At 42.4% G+C, this 27,145-nt stretch overlaps 1 protein-coding gene across 1 annotated transcript in view; it reads left to right on the top strand.

The window, feature by feature from the left end:
- Nucleotides 1–3,196: 3,196 nt before the first annotated feature.
- Nucleotides 3,197–27,145, top strand: part of LIFR (LIF receptor subunit alpha) — a 132,224-nt gene continuing 108,275 nt past the window's right edge. Inside the window, exons 1-2 of the mRNA XM_055422146.2 lie at nt 3,197–3,528; nt 3,677–3,904. The gene's annotated coding sequence lies outside the window, so the exon portion shown is untranslated. The remainder of the gene's footprint in view (nt 3,529–3,676; nt 3,905–27,145) is intronic.

Genomic DNA, 27,145 nt, shown 5'->3' with positions numbered 1-27,145 from the left:
GATCCCGTGGACTGTAGCCTACCAGGCTTCTCCGTCCATGGGATTCTCCAGGCAAGAATACTGGAGTGGGTTACCGTTTCCTTCTCCAGGGGATCTTCCTGACCCAGGGATCGAAACTGGGTCTCCCACATTGGAGGCAGACACTTTAACCTCTGAGCCACCAAGAGTAGTAAGCGCAAATTCTTTCATGTTTTAACCAACAGGTTTGGAGGGTCCATGGGGTCGCAAGAGTTGGACATGACTTAGTGACTAAACAAAAAATTGAGGGGCCACTATGGACCAGGCATTGTGTTGGGTGCAAATGCCTGCCACTGAGGTAGTGAATTATTACAATAAAGTGGAAACAATGCTACAATAGGAGTAAACTACTGTTCTTCCCCAGGGAAGCATGGAGAAGGGGCAAGCAGCCAAGGGTTGAGGGAGTTAGAGTTGCTCTCAGTCCTTTGTCCTTGGTGGAGGAGCTGCAGTTAGACACTGAGAGATGCTGGGGGAAGGAGAGGAAAGGACCTGGGAGGGGCGAGCAGCACAGGAGTGATTCACTGTGGTTGAGACCAAGAGTGCTGGGTTTCAGTGTGATGGGGCCAGGTGGAAAGTGTGCCTTCAAGCACAAGGCTCTTTATATTTTATCTCTAAAGCAAAAAGAAACCAATCTTCAGTCCTGGAGCCATTGCCGCCGATTCAGCTCTTAGTAAGATCCCACCACGTGATTCCTGGCTGCAGCTGGAGAAAGCATTTCAGTCTCGATTCTAATCTAGACCAATGGCCCTCTGTCTCTCAACCTTTGTTTCATTATCATCTCCCTAAGGAGCCTTTTGAGACATTTTTTTCCCCTAATCACTCTGCTGGCTCCTATGAAATTTTAATATCACAGAAAATATTCATGTGTTTAGGTGCCATGGACATATCTGTGCTTTATACATAAATGATTCTGTGTTTTGAACCAGTTTTCACCTGGGAAGTGATGACCTCAAGTTTCAGGTTTAATAAGTGCTTGCCTGCTCTTCCCACCCCCTCCTCCCTCCTGCCACCTCTCACCTCCTGTCGCTTCTCATGCTCAGTATCCAGCTTGTCATTTATCAAAATCCTGTCTGGAGTCCCTCGTAACCACCCCAACACAGGTATTCTCAAGCATTTTCATGCATGCGTGCGAGCTCAGTGGCTCAGTTGTGTCTGACTCTTTGCTACCCCATGGATGTAGCCCCTCAGACTCCTCTGCCCATGGAATTTCCTGGCAAGAACACTGGAGTGGGTTGCATTTCCTCCTCCAGGGGATTTTCCTGTCTCAGGGATCAAACCTGCATCTCCTGCAGGTTCTTTACCAGGTGGATTCTTTACCACTGAGCCATCGGGGAAGCCCTCTCAAGCATTTGGAGCTGGGTAATTCTTTGTTGGAAGTGGGAGGCTGTCCTGTGCATTGTGTGATGCTGAGCATCTTCCCTGGCCTCTGCCTTTAGATGCTAATAGCACCCTGCCCCCACCAGTTGTGACAACCAAAAATCTCTCCAGATACTGCTCATGTCCCCTGATTGAGAACCGCTTAAGGCTTTAGCTCCTGGCTCTTCTGCTCCTTCCAAAAAGTGTTTGCCATCATACTACGTTTTCAGCCCAGGAGAGAGGGCATCCCTGGTCCAGTGGGTTTCAGGAAGGGGAAGACCCTGCCCCTTGCCTTGTCATCCTCTCACCCTACAAGCTACTTCTGTGTCTTTCCTTCGTGCAACACTGAACTCTCCAACTCAGACCTCCAGGTCCTGAGTTGATAATCTCATTACGACTAATCCTGTTTACGGCCACTCTCTTGGCAGAACAATCTTGCCAGGACCGAGGCTCTTTCCTTGCCACCTACTGTTGTTGCTGTCCCATTGTTTCTGGGGACGGTGGCCTGGCTGCGTATATGCTTTCATTGATAGAGCCTATCCTGTTTACGAGGAGTCTGCCGAAGGGCCCCATCAAATACTTCCATCCCTTCCTTCAGTAAATGGCTCTCTTTGATCTGTGAGAGGCCAAATAGTGCTTATCAGAAGCTGAGCTTCCTCTCGCTAATGATGGGGACATCCTGTCCCAGAAGACTCCCCAAAATAACACTTTATGAATTTCAGAATATTTTCAGGTTTCTCTTTTTCGTTTTTTCATAAGCGTTGTTTTTTTTTTTTAATTTATTTTTTGTTTTGTTTTGCAGCTTATCTCTTTATGGCAAGGAAAGAAAAGGGTTGATTTGAGTTGCTGAAGTCCAGGATAACACAAAGCTGAGTGATTTTCTGCAGGTCACCGCCAAACAGGAGGAAAGGACGGGGCTGGTGATAATATAAATATTTGGAAGCAGGACAAGAGACAAGATTAGGGCTGGCCAGGTGAGATCCCTTTTCATGTTGTCAGTTTACAGCTTCAAGTTATCTAACAAGGTGAGAAAGAGGTCATGGGTATTAGTCATCTGAATACCGGAGTGGTAGGAACTAGTTCAACTATGCGGATGAATGATTAGTGGAGTTTTATACTTTCCGTAGCTTTTAAGAAATTTCCAGGTGAAGAGATTCTCTCTGTGTTGCAGTGGTTCTCAAAGTGCAGGCCCAAAAGCCGGCAGCATCACCTGGGAACTTGTTAGAAATGTTGATTCTCTAGCTCCATCCCAGAGAGTGCATTTGGCACTTCCAGAGGTGAGGCCAGCATCTGCGCTACCCAGCCCTCCCGGTGATTTTAGTGCAAGCTGAGAAACATGTCTCTATCTGTAACCCTCAAAATGCCCAGTACCTAAGAAACACATAGGTACCTGATGAAAATGCAGGTGTCCAGAGCCCCATCCCTAAGACACAGCTTCACTTGGTCTAGATTGGGCCCTGAGAAGCCTGCCTTGTTAATAAGTATCCCAGGGTGATTTGAATGCAGAGTCCAAGGCCCAAGTTTAGGGAAGCCCTGATCTCTCTTCCCAGGGGCAGTAGAAATTTTCTACAGTGCTCTAGTTCTGTTCTGGAGAGACTCCCCTGGGTGCTGAGAATGAAGTAGGTATCACAATTCAGCTTCCCTTCCCAGACATTCCATGAAGCTGGCTGCTAGGGTTACCTATTGTGGCAGGTGGTTCTTTTCAGGATTACTCAAAATACTAGAAGGTCAGGCTGGCCGCATCATTTCCTTTCACTCTGCCGTCTAAAGCACTTTGCTAACTCCTATCCTGTGCTGGGCTCACGCCACTAGCCTGGAAGGAAAAGCTTTGTATCCCATTACTAGTTCCTTGAACCACAATCCAAGACATAGCTTGGTTTTCCCATGTGTTTTGGTTTGCACAACTGAAGCATTCCAGGCATTGTTGGGATGCATTGTTTTCTCCTCTTTTCCTCCGCCCCCCAGCCTATGCCATATGAGTATATATAGCCTCCTGGAGTGACCATCCTCAAATCCTAACCCTCTCTCAAAGTTGTCTCTCCCACCAGATACCCTGCCTTTCACCGTGCAGAACTACACTCGCCAAGACCACTATCAGCTCTGAATTCCAGCTCCGAGAGGGAGCTGTGGCTGCTGCTGTATGTAGGCTTCCAGGTACAGTATTCCGTGGTTTGGCTCCTGTCTTCCTGGTTTTGTTTCTCTCATCCTTTTTGACGTTTTACCACTTAACTTTTCTGCTGTTTCTGAATGTCAGGTTCTTTTATTTTTCCTTATGTGGTTTACTATGATCTCTTCTTAACAGACTCTTTCTTCAGTTCGGCATCCTAGACACAGGGTCCTCCTTTGTCCCCAGTCACTGGCTGGAACCCCATAATAGCAATGGCTGGGGTCCTCTAGGGCCGCTGTGTACAGCTGTGCAGTTCGTGCACTGCACAAAGACACCCGAAGAAGGCAGCAAGTGTGGACTCAAATCCAGCTCGTGCTCACCAGGATGAGCGCCTGACACTGTGCTGTGGACAGTTGCAAGAAGGTACAGTCTTTTGTTTTCTCTCTACATGACAAGTATGTATATACGTATATCTCTCTAAATATTACATTAGATTATCAGCTGAGACTAGGTTAATGTGTTTTATTGTCATCTCAGTGTTTACGTGAAGATGAAGACTTTGAGAGCGCTTGAAAATATTTTATGAGAAAGAGTTAACTCATAAGTTTTATTTCTTAGGGCAGTTTTAGGTTTACAGAAAAACTGAACAGAAAGTACAGAGCGTTCCAGCATGTTCCCACCCACCGCCTCCCACCCCACCTCCCATTTCCTCTATTCTTAACATCTTGCACTAGTTGGGGTACATCTGTTATGATGGATGAGCCAATATTAATCCATTATTATGAACTGAAACCCATAGTTTACATTAGGTCTCCCTCTTTGTAGTTGTACAGGTTTTGGCAAGTATACAATGTCTTGTAGTCACCACGTTTGTATCACACAGAAGAGTTTCCCTGCTCTAAAAACCCCCTGTGTTTCACTTCCCATAATGCCCTCCCTTGCTTCCCTTCCCCAGGCCCTAGAAACCATTGATCTTTTTACTGTTCCAGAGTTTGGTTGAAGGTATACTTTTCTTTGTACAGAGGAATATCTACCAGCTAAAACCACCAGGTTGCTTCTGCCCAGAGACATACCATTTTTTTAAAAAATTAGTCAATGCCTGGAATCAAAGAGGAAATCTAGTTTTAGTTCTTTCTCGGGAACCTGTCTATGTATACCATTTCCCTCATTTCTTCTTATCTATACCCCGTTTTTTAATTACTTTATGGTCCCCTTTCTCCATTTAGCCATCCCCCCGCCTTCTCCGATGCATCTTCTGTGTCAGTTTATCCCAAAGACCTTTCGGCAGTGATGAGAATGCTCTACATCTCTGCCACCCAATACAGTAGCCACTAGTTTCATGTTACTTATTGAGCACTTGGAATGTGGCTAATACAATAAAGGGACTGAATTTTTTCATTCTATTTAATGTTAATAATTTTAATTTAAATAGCCCATGTGGCCAATAGCTACTGTACTGGACAGTGAAGACTGAAGTTTTTGCATCAGCCAGATCATCCATGCTGATAGCATTCAGAATTTCCCCTGCTTCATACTTGAATCCTCCCTGTCCTCTTGAATCCTCCCTGACAAATTAGAAAAGTAACTGAATTCTGCCTGACCCCGTTCATCACTAAAATACACAGCTCTCACATCGGTCACATTTATCACCATCAAATATATTATTTTCTTACCCAGAACATGAAGATGTCTTATAAAATATACTTAATGTATGAGGTTCTCCCAACATTCCTTGTCTATGCCTTTTTATGTCTCTCTCTGTTAAATGTTTTAGACTCCATACCCCTAGAAAACAGAGTAGCATTACGTAACTCATGCTTTAGTTGGCAGTCACTGTAAGCCATTGTAAGTGGGCTACTACATGCCATTTTAGAAGATTGTGGCACAACTTTGAAGCGTTGAAAGAGGAGGAAGAGAAGAAAGAATAACATCAAAGGAAATAAAGGGAATTAAGAGTTTCGTCTCAGGAGTCAGCATGGTGTGAGTCAGGAGTTGTGGCTGGGGGTTCTCAGGAGGCTGGCTCTCTGTGCCACAAGCAGGCCCATGACCTTGGTCATACTGGAGGCTCAGCTTTCTCCTTCATAGAAGGAAGGATCTGAACCAGAGGCTCTGGTTTGACCTGCCTCCCACATTAAGACGTTCCTTGGGTTAATAGTAGCCTGGGAATGACTAGGGCCCTGGAAACAGGCTGTGATCACATGGAATACTTCACACAATCTCACCCCCACCACCCACTTCCCCAACTAGCAGTGTTGATGATGAACACATTAACTTTGCTAAGGAGAAGACTGAAACAATATTTTAAGAACCAACGGAACCCAGTTCAGAGTGAGTCATTGGTCCTGACTCTAGTGGCTCAACTGACCACAAAAGTTTGTGAATAGTCTATACGGTGTCCTTAAAACATCTGCACAGACCTTTTATTTCCAGTGCTTTGGACAGAGATAAACACAGTCTTTCATCCAAAGCCTACATTCCACAAAACAGATGAAAAGTTGCAGTATAAGCGCGGCCTCCCTGGCTGAGTCTGCCTTGCCTGTATGCCCATGCGAGTGGTCAGTTAAATGTCTGGTCTCTGTTATATAAGCAGTAGGAAGTCTCTGCATTTGAAAATAGGGTGAGTTGTGCTAAAGTAAAACTCATGTTCTGGAAATCTTAATGTGCATGTAATTACCATTTAGGATTCTAAGTTAAGTGATTTGCTAATGGCCACTAAATGTGACATACCCCTGAGTAAAATAATTGATTCCTAACTTGGGAGAGTTTGAGTCAATTGTCCTCAGCCAAGTGCTCAAGTATGTTTTCTCTCCCTAAACCCTGCTTCTGCGGTGAAGAATAGGAATAGCAGTGATGACTACGGGAGACCAGGGCAGAGCACTGTATAAACCCTTCAGAGGCTTCAGCGCCATTGCAGTGACCCATTTGTTTATATCATCGCTTGCCTACTGTCTCTCCCTGCTAAAGTGTAAGTTCCAAGAGAGCAGGGTCTGTGTCAGCTTTTCTCAGAGTCTGGCATGGAGGAAGGAGTCATCACAAATGTTTTGAATGCAACGTGTAAATCATCTAGAGTCCTCAGAGTCAGATCCCTGGAATTGGCTCCTGGGTTCTTAGACAAGTAGCTTTCCTGCCTGTGTCTTTGTTTCTTCTTCTCTGAAGGAAGATAGTGGTGGTGTCTACTTGATTGAGTAATTATGGGAATTAAGTGAGATGATACATGCAAAGATCTTAGAACAGTGTCTGGTACATAAGACCCAATAAATGTTAATAATTTTTAACGATGACGATATTTGATGTGTAGTAAGTGCTTCATTGCCTTGACTAGACGGACCCTGGTTGGCAAAGTAATGTCTCTGCTTTTCAACATACCTTCAAGGTTGGTCATAACTTTCCTTCCAAGGAGCAAGCGTCTTTTAATTTCATGGCTGCAATCAGCATCTGCAGTGATTTTGGAGCCCAAAAAAATAAAGTCTGACACTATTTCCACTGTTTTTCCATCTATTTCCCATGAAATGATGGGACTAGATGCCATGATCTTTGTTTTCTGAATGTTGAGCTTCAAGCCAACCTTTTCACTCTCCTCTTTCACTTTCATCAAGAGGCTTTTGAGTTCCTCTTCACTTTCTGCCATAAGGGTAGTGTCATCTGCATATCTGAGGTTATTGATATTTCTCCCAGCAATCTTGATTCCAGCTTGTGCTTCTTCCAGCCCAGCGTTCCTCATGATGTACTCTGCATATAAGTTAAATAAGCAAGGTGACAATATACAACCTTGACGTACACCTTTTCCTATTTGGAACCAGTCTGTTGTTCCATGTCCAGTTCTAACTGTTGCTTCCTGACCTGTATACAGGTTTCTCAAAAGGCAGGTCAGGTGGTCTGGGATTCCCATCTCTTTCAGAATGTTCCACAGTTTATTGTGATCGACACAGTCAAAGGCTTTGGCATAGTCAATGAAGCAGAAATAGATGTTTTTCTTTCCCGTGGTCATGTATGGATGTGAGACTTGGACTGTGAAGAAAGCTGATCGCCGAAAAATTGATGATTTTGAACTGTGGTGCTGGAGAAGACTCTTGAGAGTCCCTTGGACTGCAAGGAGATCCAACCAGTCCATTCTAAAGGAGATCAATCCTGGGTGTTCATTGGAGGGACTGATGCTAAAGCTGAAACTGCAATACTTTGGCCACCTCATGCGACGACTTGACTCACTGGAAAAGACTCTGATGCTGGGAAAGGTTGGGGGCGGGAGGAGAAGGGGACGACAGAGAATGAGATGGCTGGATGGCATCACCGACTCTGTGGACATGAGTTTGAGTGAACTCCGGAAGTTGGTGATGGACAGGGAGGCCTGGCGTGCTGTGATTCATGGGGTCGCGGAGAGTTGGACACGACTGAGCGACTGAACTGAACTGAACTGAAGTGCTTCATAAATGACATTTCTTCTTCCTATTTGCTATCATTATTGAAAGTGTTTTTCCCTGTTGAAGTAGCAGTTATATGCAGGTCCCCAGTTATGTGTATTACTAGAATAGGATGGCTGCTTTCCCTCTGTATGCTATGCCCAGCACAAGGGTGGAGACATCATGTCAAATAAACATCAAAATGCTGTTCACAATGGTACATGGGTCTTTAGGGTCCAAGGAAAAGTTACAAAATAATTCACCTTCCTACATTACATCATTCCTTTCTCACCTCCAATACCCTCCTCTCATCTCTCTTTGACCAATCATCCCAGAAAGTCCCCAGTTTGCAAATCAGCCTCCCCTACAGGATCTGTCTCTACCCATCAGAGTTGAAGGATCCTTTTTAGCAATCTGTTCTCTCATGGAAATAATTTATTGCCAGAAGGTAAGCGATAAAATTCTGTATCTTTATATTTAGGACAGAAAGGGAAAATAAGAAACAATACTTGAAACTAATTCTAGATCTTGCCTTTACTAAGTCACTTAGTAAAGTCACTTAATCATCCAGAAGGTAAGTTGCTGGATGGAATGTGTCTCAGAATAACATCAGATGGTACTAATCAATATGTAATCCACCTCTGAGCTTTTGAAAGTTAAATGAGAAAAACATGCAAAAGACCTAGTTCTAATTAAGAGAAGAGAGTTTCTAAATTGTGAAAAGAACAAATTTCACCACACCCACCGTAGTCATTCTGAGTTTCCACGTTGATCTGGAAGATTTAGCTAAGGGCTTTTTCCTTTCCCTAGGGACCCCGTTTTTAAATGGTGGGGCTACATCCTGCCTGAGGACAAAGCAGGGGCGGGGAAGGACAAACACACACACACACATGCACACACACTTTCTTTTTTGCCTTCTGACCTCCTTTCCAATTTGTAAGTAAACTTTGAATCATGCATTCCAATATTTTCTACACAATGTTCTTTAATTGAATAAGGCAATCAAATCTTATCCTTACCCTCTCCCCTAATTTGCTAGATTTAATAACACCAGTTTTGAATTTTATAGCATTTCAAGAACAAGTTTTTTCCCATACAATGTGGGATTCAATTTCACTTATTTGAGAACTGACTGTTGTTAAAAATCTAATTATTTTTAATAAGCAAAGTTATTTTGATCCATTTTATTCTTTTTTATGATTAAGGAGCATGCACTTTAAGATTTGTAGTTCTTTGAAGTATAACACTATGCATTACTAGTTCAGGTTTAAACATGATCTAGCAAGATCAGTAGTTACTTGTAAAAAAATGGGGGAGGGGTTAGCTTGACACTTTAAGAAGGCAGTATTCTAAAGAACACAATTGTGATACATGACGGTAGTATCATAGATCTCCTCAATTTAAATTAATACTAAGAAATATGTGCATAATCTGATCCATTTAATTCTGATAGATAGAGTATATAAAAATGTTGCTAACCTACAGACAGATGATTTAGACTGGGTAAATAATCTGGAAAACAAAGTGAAAAGCTTGGCGTATTTTATAAAATTTGCCAAAGCAAACCTCGTTCTGAAGAACAACATTCAGGCAAGTTCCCCAGTTCAGGTCTTAATATACCTTTTATCCTATTAGAAACCATTCCTCTCTTGAGCTTTGAAAGACAAAATCTGAGAGGTGCTTGATTAATCCTCAGGGAACTAAGGCCTTTTTAAAAAGGTACTCAAAGATCTAAGCAAATATTACCTCTGAACTTTATATTTTATTCCTTATTTGTCTGAGCAAAGTCATATGTCCTACTAACAATTCTAAGTGGATACAACTTCTAACCTAAAAGAAAAAAAAAATTGGAAAGTTAAAAATGTACTTTGGGATTTAGCGAGAATTGAAAATCCATTTTTCTTTTTCTATGAAGTAATGACTTTCATGGGGCTTTATAACAATAAGTTTGGTTAAAAATACTTAAAGCCAAGGGGACTAATTGAAGAGTCTCATATCATGCTTTGGCTTTCCGAGTGGCTCAAATGGTAAAGAATCTGCCTACAATACAAGGGTTCCATCCCTGGGTGGGGAAGATCCCCTGGAGAAGGGTATGGCTACCCACTTCAGTAGTCTTGCCTGGAGAATCCCATGGACGGTAGAGCCTGGCGGGCTACGGTCCATGGGGTCACAAAGAGTTGGATGTGACTGAGCAACTGAGCATGCACGCACCCTGCCTAGCAGAGAGCTGGCAAAGTTAGAAGACGGCAGAGAATGATGGGTGCAGAGCAGAGGGTGGGAATCAAGCGCCCTGACAGCAGATTCTGGCTTTGGAGTGACTTTGGACAAAGGCGGGAGTTTCTCTGATTCTTCATTTAAATCTGATTATTCTTCTCCCTACTCACCCACGGTTTTTACTCCCACCACCCCACCCCACACACACACATTCACACCCGCACAAAACTGTGACAATTACCCCTCTAGATGGCTTCACCTTGCCTTTAGGATGAAGTCCCAAACATGGCCCCACAAAGTAGCGTCCCTCTTACATAGATCCCTGGTTCTCTTAGCTCCCCCAACAGTGCCCCTTTTCAGTCCCCAGAAGTGCTCTCTGGCCCTTTCTTGATACTGTGTTACCAACCATGTCTTGTCTCATCTGCCTGGAAGTATTTCATCCCCAGTGCCAGTACCTCTTCTCCCATTAAGTGAGTAACCCTGAATGTCTAGGTTTAAACATCGTTTTCTCAGTAAGATTTTACCTCCTGTCCCCCTCTAATTTAGGGCTTGTCGTTATGCTCCTAGTTTCCCTTTCTTCCCTATTGTTGCACTGGGATATCTCCTCTCCCAGCCCTCCATTAGACTGCATGATACATCTGTGTATATGCAGAAAGTGGTGCCCAGCATGGACTGGGGAGCGGCAGGTTTGCCTTTTGCTCTGCTGCAGTCCCAGAGTCCAGCCCAGAGGCTGCTTCTAACACGCACTGACTGGATGCATGAAGGACTTTGTATCGGGAGACTGAGATCTCCTCCCAGACGTGTGAGGGCCAGATGTCTGCACAGAGTTCAGAACCTCTCTCAGCACCTGGTAAATATCTCAGCCAATGGTGGCTGTTATCATTAATAGAAATGTTTAGTGATGAATTTGTTTCATTTCTAAATTCTTCGGTGGGCACCTCTCCAACTGGGAGAGTTAAAAGAAGATTAGCAAGTTGCCCATTTCTATCCATTCTTTACAATACTATTGCAGAGTTCTGGAGCAGAACGAGATGAAACAATGTGCCAAACCAAAATTGGAGCCAGGATAGAAAATGGCTTTGATGTGATGGTTCGAGTGTAATTGTATGTTTGCATGCGCCTGGCTGTACTCCAGGTGCACACATCCATAACCCAGTCCATCAACAGATGTTACCAGGTTTATTTTTTTATTAAAAAAATACAGAAATATGACCTATGCCTATAGAAACCTACATGTTAGCACTCGGAAAATGATGGCAATGAATATCATATAAAAACATAATTTGCAAAAGATAATTATAGAATCCACATGAAAGTCTTATACCTGAATCTTAAACTTGAGTAATAAAAGGTTAAAACTGTACCTCCCACTGGAATTTAGAGTTTTCCTAATAGAGATGCGATTATGTAAAATTTTATGGGATAAAGCCATATCTTCTTTTATTTAAAATTATAAATAAGTGTAAGACTTCTATTATTTTCATTTAACTCAGCCTCTTAAGTTGCAAACTCTGCTGAAATCTTACAGGGGCAGAATAGATGCTAATGATTCTTAGTACTGGAAGAAACTTTATGATTCAAAGCAATGAAGTCATAGTATTGGTACCTCATATATCAGGACTGATATCTTTAAATGGGAATGTTTAATTCCATCTTCTATGAATGGTCTGGGGTTTCCCAGGTGGTTCAGTGGTAAAGAATCCACCTGCCCATGCAGAAGATGCAGGGTATGTGGGTTTCCTCGCTGGGTCAGGAAGATTCCCTGGAGGAGGAATAGGCAACCTACTCCAGAATTATTTCCTGGAAAAACCCATGGACAGAGGAGCCTGATGGGCCTCAGTCCATAGCATTGCAAAGAGTTAGACACCACTGAGAAACTAAGCACGAGCAAGACGACTGGTCCAAAATTTCATGAGGATGTTGCAGGGGAAATGAAGGGACATTTGGAAATGGGGAGAAAAATCTGACTAGCTTCTACCTCTTCTAAACTGTTATCTCTCTACTGCTAGTAGCCTGAGACTGGCTTTCTTCTGAGAATCCCTAATTGAGCTTCTGTTGATAGACTTGGTATATAAGTTAGGGATATGTTTGACTGAAAACCCAAACCATAGTAGCTTCAATGCATAGGGGATTCACTCATTACAAAAATCCAGAGTTAAGTGATTGCTGGAGTTGTTTATAGTTCATAATGCTGTGAGGGACCCAGGTCATTCTATCTTTCTGCTCTGTTATCCTTAGAGCCTTATGTTTCAAGATGTTCCAAGATGTTTGCTGTAGTTGACATCATATGTGCTGTGAAAGCAGGAAGAGAATGTTATCTCTGTCTCCTTCTAACAGGAAGGCAAAGGCTTTATCAGAACTCCCAGGCAAACATCTCCTTGTATTTTATTGGCTGGAAAAGAGAATATTTAGCTGGACAAGCGTTAAGTGAGGAAAAAGAGGGAAGTGGATATTGGATAAGCAACTGACCATGATGCTTCCCTTGGTTTGGCCTTCACACTATCCTGGTTGCTGATGGGAGGGAGAAAAAGGTTTTAATTGGCCTGTGTGATCTGCCCTTCTCTCTTGGTAGGGAGTGGTTGGAGTGAAGATTTGACAGGCCATTTCAGGGGGCTTTCAAATCTGAGCTTAGCTAGCAAAGGAGATCACTAATAATATTTTGCTCTTAACTTAGACTTCAAAAATCATAGTGTTGTTTAGATTAAGGTAGATAGCAATTCTGAGCTGAACTAGATGCTTTCCTGTCTGGAAAAGGAGTAAGTAACTATTTGCAGTGCTTCCTAGGTGTCACTATGGCTGTGTGCCCCTGTACTCTAGAAATAGCTGGGCCTTCCTGATGTCCAGGCTGGCATCTCTTGCCAAATAGGAAAGAGACCTGAAAACTCCCATTCCATTCCGTTTGCGGAAGACACCACAGCATTTCTTCTTCCGACCCTAATGGGAAGCACATGGAGATCACTGAACACTGGGAACCCTTTTTTGCTCAAATTATGTTTTTCAAGCAAGGGCTATGATAAAGTAACCTCTAAACATGACCCTGGCAGAAGTCAGTAGCCTTGCTTATTCTGGCCACGTTCCTGGTGCAATCCAGGGTTCTGGGAAGATTTACTTTAATTACAACTTCTTTCGCCCTTTTTCTCTCCCTCTTATACCCATGATCTCTTACATAACATGTGTTAGAGTTACCAAAACTGAAAATTTCATTCTTGAGCTAAATTAGATAAACGTAATTTGCACTTGGCTTCTTTTCTTTCAAGAGATCTGGCCAAATTAGCATGTCATACTGTTTTTCTAAGGCACACATAACTTAAATTCTCTTTCTTTCTTTAGTTTTTATATCTCAGTAAAAATTTCATTTTTGTTTTCAGTGGCAAGGATAATAAAGAAGCATTGTATCTTCTAAATTTTCTTTAGCCATACAAGGGTAATTTTCATAGACTTTTTTCTTAGTCAACTAAAATTCTCATGAGAATTAGTTCATTTCCAAAAAGTTTTGCACAAAGCTTATATGTAAAAGTTAAAATTCATATAAATTAAATCAAAACATAAACACTGCATTCTTCTTGAATCATGAAAATCACACATTAAAAGCCCAGATCAAAATCTCCTTTTAATTGTACTGTATTATTTAGCACAAAATGTGTAAGCTGTAATTTTTGCCTTCAGTTCAACAGTACCTCAATGTACCAAACATTAATTGAGCACCTTATGTGTGTTCAAAGGCACTTTGCTCTGATTAAGAGATGAATCTTACACCACAATACTTACTCTCGGAAAACTCTTATTCCATTAAGAGTAAACAGACATATAAACAAACAATGTGATGTGATAAAACATGATGATAAAAAGATATACAGGGAGAAGATTTAACCCTATTGGAGGACTTGTAAACAGAGGGCTGATGTTGAAGCTGAAACTCCAATACTTTGGCCACCTGATGCGAAGGGCTGACTCATTTGAAAAGACCCTGATGCTGGGAAAGATTGAGGGGAGGAGGAGAAGGGGATGACAGAGGATGAGATGGTTGGATGGCATCACCGGCTCAATGGACATGGGTTTAGGTAGACTCCTGGAGTTGGTGATGGACAGGGAGGCCTGGCGTGCTGCGGTTCATGGGGTCACAAAGAGTCGGACACGACTGAGTAACTGAACTGAACTGAAAAAGAGGGCATTGGAGAGAGTGTAGAAGGAAGGTGATGCCTAACGGAAATGCATCCTTCATCAATTAAGTCATGCTTGATTAGAGGAGGGTATTCTGGGCAGAGAGAAACCAAGAAGGAGTTTGTAGTAAAAGTGCAGGTAAGGAGTGATGAGGGCTTCCCAGGTGGCTCAGTGATAAAGAACCTGCCTGTCGATGCAGGAGACATATGAGATGCCAGTTCAATCCCTGGGCTGGGAAGATCCCCCACAAGGGGAAATGGCAACCCACACCAGTATTCTCGCTTGGAGAATCCCATAGACAGAGGAGCCTGGTGGGTTACAGTCCATAGGGTTGCAAAGAGTCAGACATTACTGAAGCAACTTAGCACGCGTGTGTGCAAGGAGTGATAAGAACCTGAACTGAGACGGTACCAGAGGAGAGAGATGACAGAGAATAAGTCTGCAATACTTAGGAGGTGAAACCGAATACTTTGTCAGTTTGATTTAGTATCTTCCCAAAAAGCTGCTGACGGTAAGACTTATTGATAGTTCATCAAGACAGTTTTACTGGTACAGTCTTTTCAGTAGATAACTGGATTTGAAACAAAGTTTTAACAAACTATATAGGCACAATCTGCTTTCATTTGAATATTGCATGTATACAAATTTCCAAGGCTACGTGCACAGATAGTGTATTTCCAAAGCATTTTGTCTTGGTGCATAGCCATGGACTAAGGGCAAAATAAGAAAATGACATAATATTTGGTGGGTGTGGAGGGAAAAAAAGCACATGCGTTTTTCACTGGTCTTTAAGTCTCCTTTCTGCCTGCATAAAGGAGTTACTTAGTTACTTGGCCACCTCCCACTGTGTATTAGCAGAAAAGCTTAACCAACCTTGCCTATAAATGGCCAAGCAACAAACTGCCTCATTCATTCATTCTGTTGACGTGTTCCAAGTCCTAGGATGCTTAGAGCCAGGGATAGAGAAATCGAGAAGTTGTAGCCTTTGCCCATGAGAGAAAAGAGGATGTAAACACATACTTTTAATAACAGCTTGACAAGCACTTTATTAAAAATGGGGCTGGAGTCCTGAAAGAATGATGAGAAATGAGCTGTCTGGTGCCAACAGAAAAATTCCATAAGGGAAGTGATAACAAGGCTTAGAAGATTTTGAAAAATGGGGAAAGCAGGGACATGTGAGGGTGTTTCAAATATAGGGAATGATGGGAGACTATATTATTGCTTCTAATTGTTAGTTTCTTCTTCCTAATATAGGGAGAGATATGTAGGGACAGGAGAGGTTGAATCTCCCCACCCTAATTAAGGTCAGGCTTAGCCAAGTTACTTACTTTGGCCAATAAAATCTGCATAGAAGTGTTTTGTGCCACTTCTAAACAAAACCTTTAAGATCTGTCATAACATTCCAAGGTCACTCTTTCCCCTCTGCCACATGATAAACCATTTTCAGAAAGGGACTGCTTATTCAGTGTAGATCTCAGAGTAAAGGAGACTTCTGGAGTAGAGTTGAAGCTGCCCTCCAGACAGCCTATAATTTAAGTATGAAGTAAATTTATGTTATTGAAAACCATTGAGACCTGCGGATGGTCGTTAAAGCAGCACAACTTAGGAAAGCTGACAAACATGCAAGCAGTACATGCAAAGGTGCAGAAGTATCAGGTGGATATAGAGTGTTTGAGAAACGGTGAGTTTAGTGCAGACCCGGTATTTAAAGCCTCATGTGGCCAGAAATAAACCCAAAAGGGCAGTAAGGAAGAGGTTTTTGAAGGGTCTTACATGTCCTGCTAGGAAAGTTAACTTTATTCTTTAAATGATAGAAAGTCAGTAGAAGCTAAGGAGTGACATGATAAGATTTATCTCATAGGAAGGTGGTTCTAATGAGAATGGAAAAATACTAGTACCAGTGAAATGAGCCAAGATGTTGTTATGCTACTAGTAACTAACACTCAAAGTGCATTTATAATGTGCTAGACATTTTCCCTGGTGGCTCAGAGGTTAAAGCGTCTGCCTCCAATCCAGGAGACCCGGGTTCGATCCCTGGGTCGGGAAGATCCCCTGGAGAAGGAAAGGGTAACCCACTCCAGTATTCTTGCCCATGGACGGAGAAACCTGGTAGACTACAGTCCACGGGGTCGCATAGAGTCGGACACGACTGAGCGACGGAACGGAACGGAGACATTTTGCATATATTTACCAAAGTAATCCTCACAACAGCCCCATTTAGTGACCAGAAGGATCTTTATGCTTCCCAGTGGTACAGTGATAAAGAATCTGCCTGCCAATGCAGGAGATGCAGGTTTGATCCCTGAGTAGGGAAGATCCCTGGAGTAGGAAATGGCAACTGATCTAGTATTCTTGCCTAGAAAATTCCATGGATGGAGGAGCCTAGCGAGGTATAGTCCATGAGGTCACAAAGAGTCAGACATGACTGAGTGGCTAAGCACAGCATGACGTAATGATCCTTCTTTGTAGAAGAGGAAACTCAGGCACAGGGAGGTTAAATAACTTGGCTTCATCAGTCTATAAGAAGTGGTTAGAGTCAGAATTCCATCCCAAGCTGTCTGGCTGCCAGAACCCATACTTTTCACCACGATACCACACTCTCAGTATCCAGGCAGATGGGATCGGCATCTGAATCAAGACAGTACATGGAGATAGAGAGGAAGTCTCAAGTCTCATACTTCTGAGATTGCACTGAATATGGGCGTGAGTTGGAGTCTTAGGTAGAAGAAATGGAGGGGTCAGAGATAATGTCCCATTTTTAATCAGGAGACTAAATAGTGAAACAATGAATGGGAAATGGAATATCAAAACAAGTTTGGGAGGAAGATGAAGAGTTTTGTTTCGGATACGTTCACTTTGAGGCAGATATGCAGCACCAAGGGGAGACCATCTCTCGGCAATTAGAATATGATACCAAAGCTCAGGGCGGGAGGCATGTCCGATTGTTCAGATGGCAAAGAACCTGCCTGCCAATGCAGGAGACCCAGGTTCAATCCCTGGGTTGGGAAGATCCTCTAGAGGAGGAAATGGCAACCCACTCCAGTATTCTTGCTTGGAGAATTCCATGGACAAAGGAGCCTGGTGGGTGTAGTCCATGGGGTCACAAAGAATCAGACATGACTGAGCAACTAACACACACACACACATACACACACACACACACACACTAAACCTCAGGGGCAAGCTGGAGATAGATCCAGGTGGGGCCCAAGCCTAGAAAGTGGACTCATTCACATTGGCAGGCATATGCAGAGTGAGTTGAGAAAAGGTCAAGGGACTAATCAGAAGAACTCCATTATGTGATGAATAGATCAGGAAGAGGAGCCAGGGAAAGACTGAGAGGCAGTGATAAAGCAGAGGAAAGCAACAGAGAACAGAACATGGGTTTTCAAAAATGGTGTTCGCCACCAGTGACTTAACTGTGGAAAAATTGGGCAATGACCACAACCACCTCTGTTTGTGGCATGCTCTAGCCACACAGTAACTTGAGAAACAACACCCTCCACTTACACAGCAGCAAAAACATTGTACATCACCAGCATCCCAGCAGGGATACAAGGATGCATTGGGTGGAGGTAGAGAAAAAGTAGGAAATGACCTCCCCCATCATGATGCTGAAAGATTTGAGTACTTTCATGTTTATTTGTAACTACAGAACTGCTGATCAACTTGTAAAATGACAAGTTCCCATAAATGCGGAAAAAAAAGTGTATTGCTTCAATTTACAGGAATTGTCTAATCCCAAACATGGTAATGAGGAAGATTTTAAAGTAAAATCTTTTCTGGAATACTCTCATCATACCTGGAAGAACTGGTTTATTAGATTTACTTCTTAAGTGCTCTCTAATAATGCTACTAAATTTCAACAGACTTTAACTAGTTCAGATATGTGGCTATGAAGGGACCCTGCTGACTGGAAGTTGGTACTTGCCAGCTGCCTCTACAAAGATTACATCATGACCATTGCAAGCTGCTGACCTTCAACACCCCGTGAAAGAAGTTCAGGGTGAAAATCAGGAATGAGGCACTCTGTGCTCTGAAAAAAAAAAAACAAAAACTGGCAGAACAGGCCTTCAGATAGTTAGATCTTTTCAGAAAAAGGTTTTATGAGTTCCAATTCTTGCATCTTCTCATACCTAGAAAAACACTGACGTCATTAATGGTGAAATCAGCTTTGGCTATTTAAAAAAAAAAAATTTTTTTTTACAATTAAAAGTCAAAATAGAGTAGCTATGGTTCAGACATCCTGGGAAATAACTATTTCCCAGATATCCTGAAAAATGATATTATGGGTGTGATTTCAGATTAGACGCTCTGACCTAATGTAGAACTTAATGCTCCTGTAATGCATTTTTGCTTCTGTACTTTGCTTGCTGCTCGTAAAACCAAAGTTACTCCATTTTAAGATAAGATTGTTTTTAAGTAAAGATTCCTAAAATTGTTTTTGAAAAAAGAAAAAAAGAAAAGAAAAAGAAAATGAATAACCAACAAGGATCTACCTTATAGCACATGGAACTCTGCTCAATGTTATGTGGCAGCCTGAACTGGTGGGGAGTTTAGGGGAAAATGGATACATGTATATGTAAGTCCGAGTTCCTTTGCAGTTCACCTGAAACTATCACATTGTTTGTTAGTTGGCTATACCCCAGTACAAAAAAGGTTTTTTGAAAATGTGATGTATATGTATATTACCATATGTGAAACAGATTGCCAGTCCAGGTTCGATGCATGAGACAGGGTGCTTGGGGCTGGTGCACTGGGATGACCCTGAGGGATGGGATGGGGAGGGAGGTGGGAGGGGGGTTCAGGATGGGGAACACATGTACACCCATGGCTGATTCATGTCAATGTATGGCAAAAACCACTACAATATTGTAAAATAATTAGCCTCCAATTAAAATTAATTAATTAATTAAAAAAAAAAAGAATAACAAGAAAGATATTTGCATAGAATTCCCCAGGCTTTTTTGATGACTTAGTAGAATATCAGAATTTTTTTTAAACACATGAATAGCTTGAAGCTACACCTTGATAGTATATTGAAAAGCAGAGACATTATTTTGCCAACAAAGGTCCGTCTAGTCAAGGCTATGGTTTTTCCTGTGATCATGTATGGATGTGAGAGTTGGACTGTGAAGAAAGCTGATCACCGAAGAATTGATGCTTTTGAACTGTGGTGCTGGAGAAGACTCTTGAGAGTCCCTTATACTGCAAGGAGATCCAACCAGTCCATTCTAAAGGAGATCAATCCTGGGTGTTCATTGGAAGGACTGATGCTAAAGCTGAAACTGCAATACTTTGGCCACCTCATGCGACGACTTGACTCACTGGAAGAGACTCTGATGCTGGGAAGGGTTGGGGGCGGGAGGAGAAGGGGATGACAGAGAATGAGATGGCTGGATGGCATCACCGACTCTGTGGACATGAGTTTGAGTGAACTCCGGGAGTTGGTGATGGACAGGGAGGCCTGGTGTTCTGTGATTCATGGGGTCGTGGAGAGGCGGACATGACTGAGCAACTGAACTAAACTGAACACAAAATTTATTATGCAAGATTCTACTAGGAACATCCCACATGCCTACCTTGTAGTCGTAGAAGAAGAAAATATTATTTTGTCTACAGCACAAATGATGTCTTTGTCCAATGTCAAATTGTTGACATGTGTTGAGATGGTGTTTGAAAACACCATGGAAAGAAAGCTTGGAAACTTGGGGTTAATAATATTAGTTGTTTTCTACTGCAGGACTTCTGAAAGCCTTTAATATGCTGGGTTACATTGTGCAGCTCCAGAAGTGGCTAGAGTAAGCAGCAGTCCTCAAACTTATCTGACCATGCTGCTGCTAAGTCACTTCAGTCGTGTCCGACTCTGTGCGACTCCAAAAACGGCAGCCCACCAGGCTCCCCCGTCTCTGGGATTCTCCAGGCAAGAATTCTGGAGTGGGTTGCCATTTCCTTCTCCAATGCATGAAAATGAAAAGTGAAAGTGAAGTCGCTCAGTCGTGTCTGACCCTCAGCGACCCCATGGACCGCAGCTTTCCAGGCTCCTCCATCCATGGGATTTTCCAGGCAAGAGTACTGGAGTGGGATGCCATTGCCTTCTCCCTTATCTGACCATAGGTTCCCCCATGTTTTTCAAGAGTGCATAACCTTCTTGATCAAATGTCCTATGGAGTAGATGATATTTCCATTCAAAATGTTCGCTGCTCTTCCCCTTAATGTCTTTTTCTATAGAATTATCCTTCCCTACTCCACTGAGCACAAGAACAGTGATGTGACCTGCTTTGGTCAATGGAATATGGCTGGAAGTAACATGTATCACTTCTGAGCAGAGACTTTAAGAGCCAGCCTGAGATCCCCCTATGCCATTTACCCTCCATTACAGGACCAGCTATGTCCCAGAGAAGGATGGTTCCAATAGCCGTGAGTTCTAGAGTGTTCTGTGATGGATATGTAAATGCATAAAAGTCAACCTTTGATATTGTAAGCCATTAATATTTTAAGCCACTTGTTACCACAGAGATTCTCAAAAACGACAGAATGATCTCTGTTTCCAAGGCAAACCGTTCAGTATCACGGTAATCCAAGTCTATGCCCCGACCAGTAACACTGAAGAAGCTGAAATTGAATGGTTCATAGTCAGACACGACTGAAGTGACTTAGCAGCAGCAGCAGCAGCAGTGAAGAAAACTGATCGCTGAAGAATTGATTCTTTTGAACTGTGGTGCTAGAGAAGACTCTTGAGAGTCCCTTGAACTGCAAGGAGATCCAACCAGTTCACTCTAAAGGAAATCAATCCTGGGTGTTCATTGGAAGGACTGATGCTAAAGCTGAAACTCCAATACTTTGGCCATCTCATGCGATGAGTTGACTCACTGGAAAAGACTCTGATGCTGGGAGGGATTGGGGGAGGGAGGAGAAGGGGACGACAGAGAATGAGGTGGCTGGATGGCATCACCGACTCGATGGACATGAGTTTGAGTAAACTCTGGGAGTTGGTGATGGACAGGGAGGCCTGGTGTGCTGTGATCCATGGGGTCGCAAAGAGTCAGACACGACTGAGCGACTGAACTGAACTGAACTGATGAAGACCTACAAGACCTTTTAGAACTAACACCCAGAAAAGACGTCCTTTTCATTTTGGTGACTGGAATGCAAAAGTAGGAAGTCAACAAACACCTGGAATAATAGGCAAATTTGGCCTTGGAGTACAGAATAAATCAGGGCAAAGGCTAATAGAGTTTTTCCAAGAGAACGCACTGGTCATAGCAAACACCCTTTTCTAACAACACAAGAGAAGACTCTACACATGGACATCACCAGATGGTCAACACCAAAATCAGATTGATTATATTCTTTGCAGCCAAAGATGGAGAAGCTCTATACAGTCAGCAAAAACAAGACCAGGAGCTGACTGTGGCTCAGATCATGAGCTCCTTATTGCCAAATTCAGACTTAAATTGAAGAAAGTGGGGAAAACCACTAGACCATTCAGGTAGGACCTAAATCAAACCCCTTCTGATTACACAGTGGAAGTGAGAAATAGATTTAAGGGACTAGATCTGATAGAGTGCCTGATGAACTATGGATGGAGGTTCATGACATTGTACAGGAGACAGGGAGCAAGACCATCCCCAAGGAAAAGAAATGCAAAAAAGCAAAATGGCTGTCTGAGGAGGCCTTACAAATAGCTGTGAAAAGAAAAGAAGCAAAGAGCAAAGGAGAAAAGGAAAGATATACCCATTTGAATGCGGAGTTCCAAAGAATAGTAAGGAGAATAAGAAAGCCGTCCTCAGCGATCAATGCAAAGAAATAGAGGAAAATAATAGAATGGGAAAGACTAGAGATCTCTTCAAGAAAATTAGAGATACCAAGGGAACATATCATGCAAAGATGGGCTCAATAAAGGACAGAAATGGTATGGACCTAACAGAAGCAGAAGATATTAACAAGAGGTAGCAAGAATACACACCAAAAAGATCTTCGTGAACCAGATGATCACGATGGTGTGATCACTCACCTAGAGCCAGACATCCTGGAATGTGAAGTCCTTAGGAAGTGGAGTGGAGTCCTTAGGAATGTGAAGTGGGCCTTAAAGAGTATCACTACGAGCAAAGCTAGTGGAGGTGATGGAATTCCAGTTGAGCTATTTCAAATCCTAAAAGATGATGCGGTGAAAGTGCTGCACTCAATATGTTAGCAAATTTGGAAAACTCAGCAGTGGCCACAGGACTGGAAAAGGTCAGTCTTCATTCCAATCCCAAAGAAAGGCAATGTCAAAGAACTCTCAAACTACCACACAATTGCACTCATCTCACACGTTAGTAAAGTGATGGTCAAAATTCTCCAAGCCAGGCTTCAGTAATATGTGAACTATGAACTTCCAGATGTTCAAACTGGTTTTATAAAAGGCAGAGGAACCAGAGATCAAATGGCCAACATTCGCTGGATCATCAAAAAGCAAGAGAGTTCCAGAAAAACATCTATTTCTGCTTTATTGACTATGCGAAAGTCCTTGACTGTGTGGATCACAATAAACTGTGGAAAAATCTGAAAGATATGGGAATACCATACCACCTGACCTGCCTCTTGAGAAACCTGTATGCAGGTCAGGAAGCAACAGTTAGAACTGGACATGGAACAACAGACTGGTTCCAAATAGGGAAAAGAGTACGTCAAGGTTGTATATTGTCACCCTGCTTATTTAACTTATATGCAGAGTACATCATGAGGAACGCTGGGCTGGAAGAAGCACAAGCTGGAATCAAGATTGCCGGGAGAAATATCAATAACCTCAGATATGCAGATGACACCACCCTTATGGCAGAAAGCAGAGAAGAACTAAAGAGCCTCTTGGTGAAAGCAAAAGAGAAGAGTGAAAAAGTTGGTTTACAGTTCAACATTCAGAAAACTAAGATCATGGCATCTGGTCCCATCATTTCATGGGAAATAGATGGGGAAACAGTGAAAACAGTGTCAGACTTTATTTTTCTGGGCTCCAAAATCACTGCAGATGGTGACTGCAACCATGAAATTAAAAGACGCTTACTCCTTGGAAGGAAAGTTATGACCAACCTGGGCAGCATATTAAAAAGCAGAGACATTACTTTGTCAACAAAGGTCAGTCTAGTCAAGGCTCTGGTTTTTCCAATAGTCATGTATGGATGTGAGAGTTGGACTATAAAGAAGGCTGAGAGCCCAAGAATTGATGCTTCTGAACTGTGGTGCTGGAGAAGACTCTTGAGAGTCCCTTGGACTGCAAGGAGATCCAACCAGTCCATCCTAAAGGAGATCAGTCCTGGGTCTTCACTGAAAGGACTGATGTTGAAGCTGAAACTCCAATACTTTGGCCACCTCATGCAAAGAGCTGACTCATTTGAAAAGACTCTGATGCTGGGAAAGATTGAGGGCAGGAGGAGAAGGGGACAACCGAGGATGAGACAGTTGGATGGCATCACCAACTCAACGGACATGAATTAGGGTAAATGCCGGGAGTTGGTGATGGACAGGGAGGCCTGGCATGCTGTGGTTCATTGGGTCACAAAGAGTCAGACACGACTGAGCGACTGAACTGAGCTGAGCTACCACAGAGAACTTGGCCTGAGCTGACTACATCTTGCCTCTAAGCCTTTGTAAATTACCTGAACCTTACTGCTTTTTATAGGTGTGCCCATTCAGCTTCACTCTTATCAATGATGAGATGTTCTTAAAATTATTCATTAGATTCACACAGTGACACTTGAAAGTTTACTAAATATATATATATGAAGCAGAACTTAGAAGCAAATTATACTCAAACTCTTGTATGCCTAGAAAATACCCTGGAATTTTATCTAAAATGAACATTCTCATGTCCAATTCTCAGAGATGCTGATTCAATGAGCTTGGAATGGGTCCATGGAATCTGAATTTTAAACCATCCTCCCAAGAAAGTACCAGTGCAGGTGGCCTGTCAGCCATACTTGAGTGTGTTACTCTAAAGCTATTCACTTATTTACCAATCTTATGATAACATGTATTCAACCATTTCAATTTAAAGAGGCACCATGGAGACTCCTCTTTGGAATTACTAGAAGCATATATAATTAGTTTCACATTTTAGTTCATATTAATTATATTTCGTTATATTTGACCACAAAATATTTCATGCACACAATGGTACTCTCTGCTTGAATGACTATCACATTCAAAAAACCTGATTCTAGGTGACCCTTGACTCTTCCAAAATAACCAACATGCTTGAAAAAAATTATCTGCCATCTATGATGATTAAGGGGGCTTCCCTGGTGGCTCAGAGGTTAAAGCGTCTGCCTCCAATGCGGGAGACCTGGGTTCGATCCCTGGGTCGGGAAGATCCCTGGAGAAGGAAACGGTAACCCACTCCAGTATTCTTGCCTGGAGAATCCCATGGACGGAGAAGCCTGGTAGGCTACAGTCCACGGGGTCGCAAAGAGTCGGACACGACTGAGCGACTTAACAGAACAGAACAGATGATGATTAAGGACGTTCAGTTGCAAGTGACAGAAACTGAATTTGAACCACCCGCAACAAAATAGATTTATTGGTTATACAACTAAATGTGCATGGTTTTGAGGGAATGAAGTTTAGTTGCTGGTTGAACAAGTTGGACATGTTAAAACTGGAGGCCAGACCTACCTATGGGATGGTTGGGAGTGGGGGAGGTTGTACGTAAGAGAGCAAAATGAGGGTGGTGTGCAGGTTCTCATGGGAGGAAGATTATGGAGGGGGCTCTCCAGGGCACTACCTGGAGTATTGGGGGCTAGAAGGCTGGGAGTGGAATCTAGGCAGGTAGTTTGTACCAAAGAAGTTTGGCAGGATGTGATCAAGTTGAAGTCCCAAACCTGAGCAGGTAAGGAACAGAGTTAAGAATGTCAGTCAGCCAGAATCAAGCCTTCACCTATAGCTGGATCTAGACGCTCAGAAAACAACTTCAAGGGACTTCCCTGGTGGTCTAGTAGTTAAAAGTCCAGGCTTCCAATGCAGGGGGTGTGGGTTCGATCTCTGGTCTGGGAAATTATATCCCACATGTCACATGGCATGGCCAAAATATTTTCAAAGATGGTTTCAAGTATATTTTGTTTTGTTTTTCTTCCATCTCTCAGCTCTGCTTTCTTCTGTGTTAGCTTCACTCTCAGGAAGATTCTCCCATGAGAAGCAAGATGGCGGCCACCAATTTAGTTATCCCCAAACTGGGCATCATCGGTCTGGCTTGGGTCAATGCCAATCTTTGACTCAATCACTGAGGCCAGAGATTGACCTTTTGAGCCCTGCATTCATCTCTGGAGACAGGAATGGGTTACAGCTACTGAATCACAAAGGTTTCCCCGAAAGAAAAAGGTTCATGTTATTCCCAGCAGGAAGGGGGCAATGAAGACAGGGCAGGGAAAATTCAATCTGTCTACTGCAGCTGATGACACTTCTGCTCTGGATTAGCAATCTGACAGGGAAGGAAACTCACACACTGGATTCCCCTTTCCCGAAAAGAGGACTTTTCCCTCTAAAACGAACAAAGCAAGCAATTATATTCCAAAGTGCTTGAATTAAGCAAACTGCCTATTCCCTCTTGGAAAATATCTGCAAGGGACCCAGTGTTGTAGATTTCAGTTAGGTCTAATTGCAGTCATAGGAACCTGTGTTTTCTACTTCAAGGTTGCACGTTAATGAATTTTTTCCCCACTAGATATGTTAAGCCTGCATACCTATTAATCTTGCTTGAAATTCATAATTATTTAGTTTCCATGGGGGCCAGATTTTCTATAGATGCATAAAGTTAAGGGGAAAAAAGTGCTGGCAACCTTTTGTCCCTTAAGTCAATTATTAAAAGGCTGACATCAGAGCTGTTTGCTACAGAGTTCTCAAAATATCACAGAGGAAAGCAATTCGGTCTTCATTATGACCTTTACTGACTCACTTATGAGTGTTAACCAAGAGGCTTCACATCAAGTTTCTTGACAAAAACAGGTTTGGAGTTTGCTGTGTCTGTCTGTTTATAGTTCATATTTTCACTTATTATCAGGGAACAATGTTAAGGTAAGGAGGTTCATAAATAAAGTTGTTTCTTCATTACCCTATTCCTTTTATCTAAAAAAAGGCATCCTTTACCTATTGTGTTAGTATAATTAGACTCCCTTTCTCATATTTTTGTTTGTATATTGCATTAATATGATGCCTTGTATACAATGAGTGTTCAATAAATGTCACTAATTAATGGCTCAACACAGGCTCAACATGTTTTGCATTATGCCACCATTCACTGAAGCACTGTGGAGTCATTTCTTAGATGACTTGGAATTCTGCCAAGATCTAGGTATTTGGGCATTTTATCAGAGACTTGGGAAATTCCAAACATGAGATTTTTGTAAAATATGGCTTCCTTTTTTTAGAAAAAGAAAAACATAACTGTCACTTTTATTTCTTAAAGTTCAAATGTAAAGGGAGTGCAATTAATAAAATGAGGTCTATTTAGGAAGACTATTAAACTCTATGCAGATCTTGACAACCTTAACACTCAATATTTCAACATCTGACTGTAGAGAAATAGATCTGATGCATATAATCCATACATAACTTGTGTGATCACGCAAATTGAGCTATTTCTGCCCTTTCCCGTGTCACATTTCCTCCTCGGCAGGGCTGATATGATAACATGTGTATTTATCATTTTCAGACCATTGTAGAAAACAGAGAACCAACCAGGAAATAAGACTCCTGTCCTGCCCCTGCAGCCTCCTGGCCATTGTGAAGGTGATAAATGGCTGTCTTCCCACATAGCACTCAGGCATTGAAAAGTTCAAGGGCATGGAGGACTTATCTGTCAGCTCCTTCCTTGGTAGCTCATAGGAAAACTGTTAGAAGTCAGCATGGGAAGAGAGAG

This window comes from Moschus berezovskii, chromosome 18, assembly GCF_049115385.1.
Source record: "Moschus berezovskii isolate FMDL1 chromosome 18, NW_MosBer_1.0, whole genome shotgun sequence".
NCBI lineage: Eukaryota > Metazoa > Chordata > Mammalia > Artiodactyla > Moschidae > Moschus > Moschus berezovskii.
Note: the sequence above shows the minus strand (reverse complement) of the source record. Positions and strands in the feature narration are given on the sequence as shown.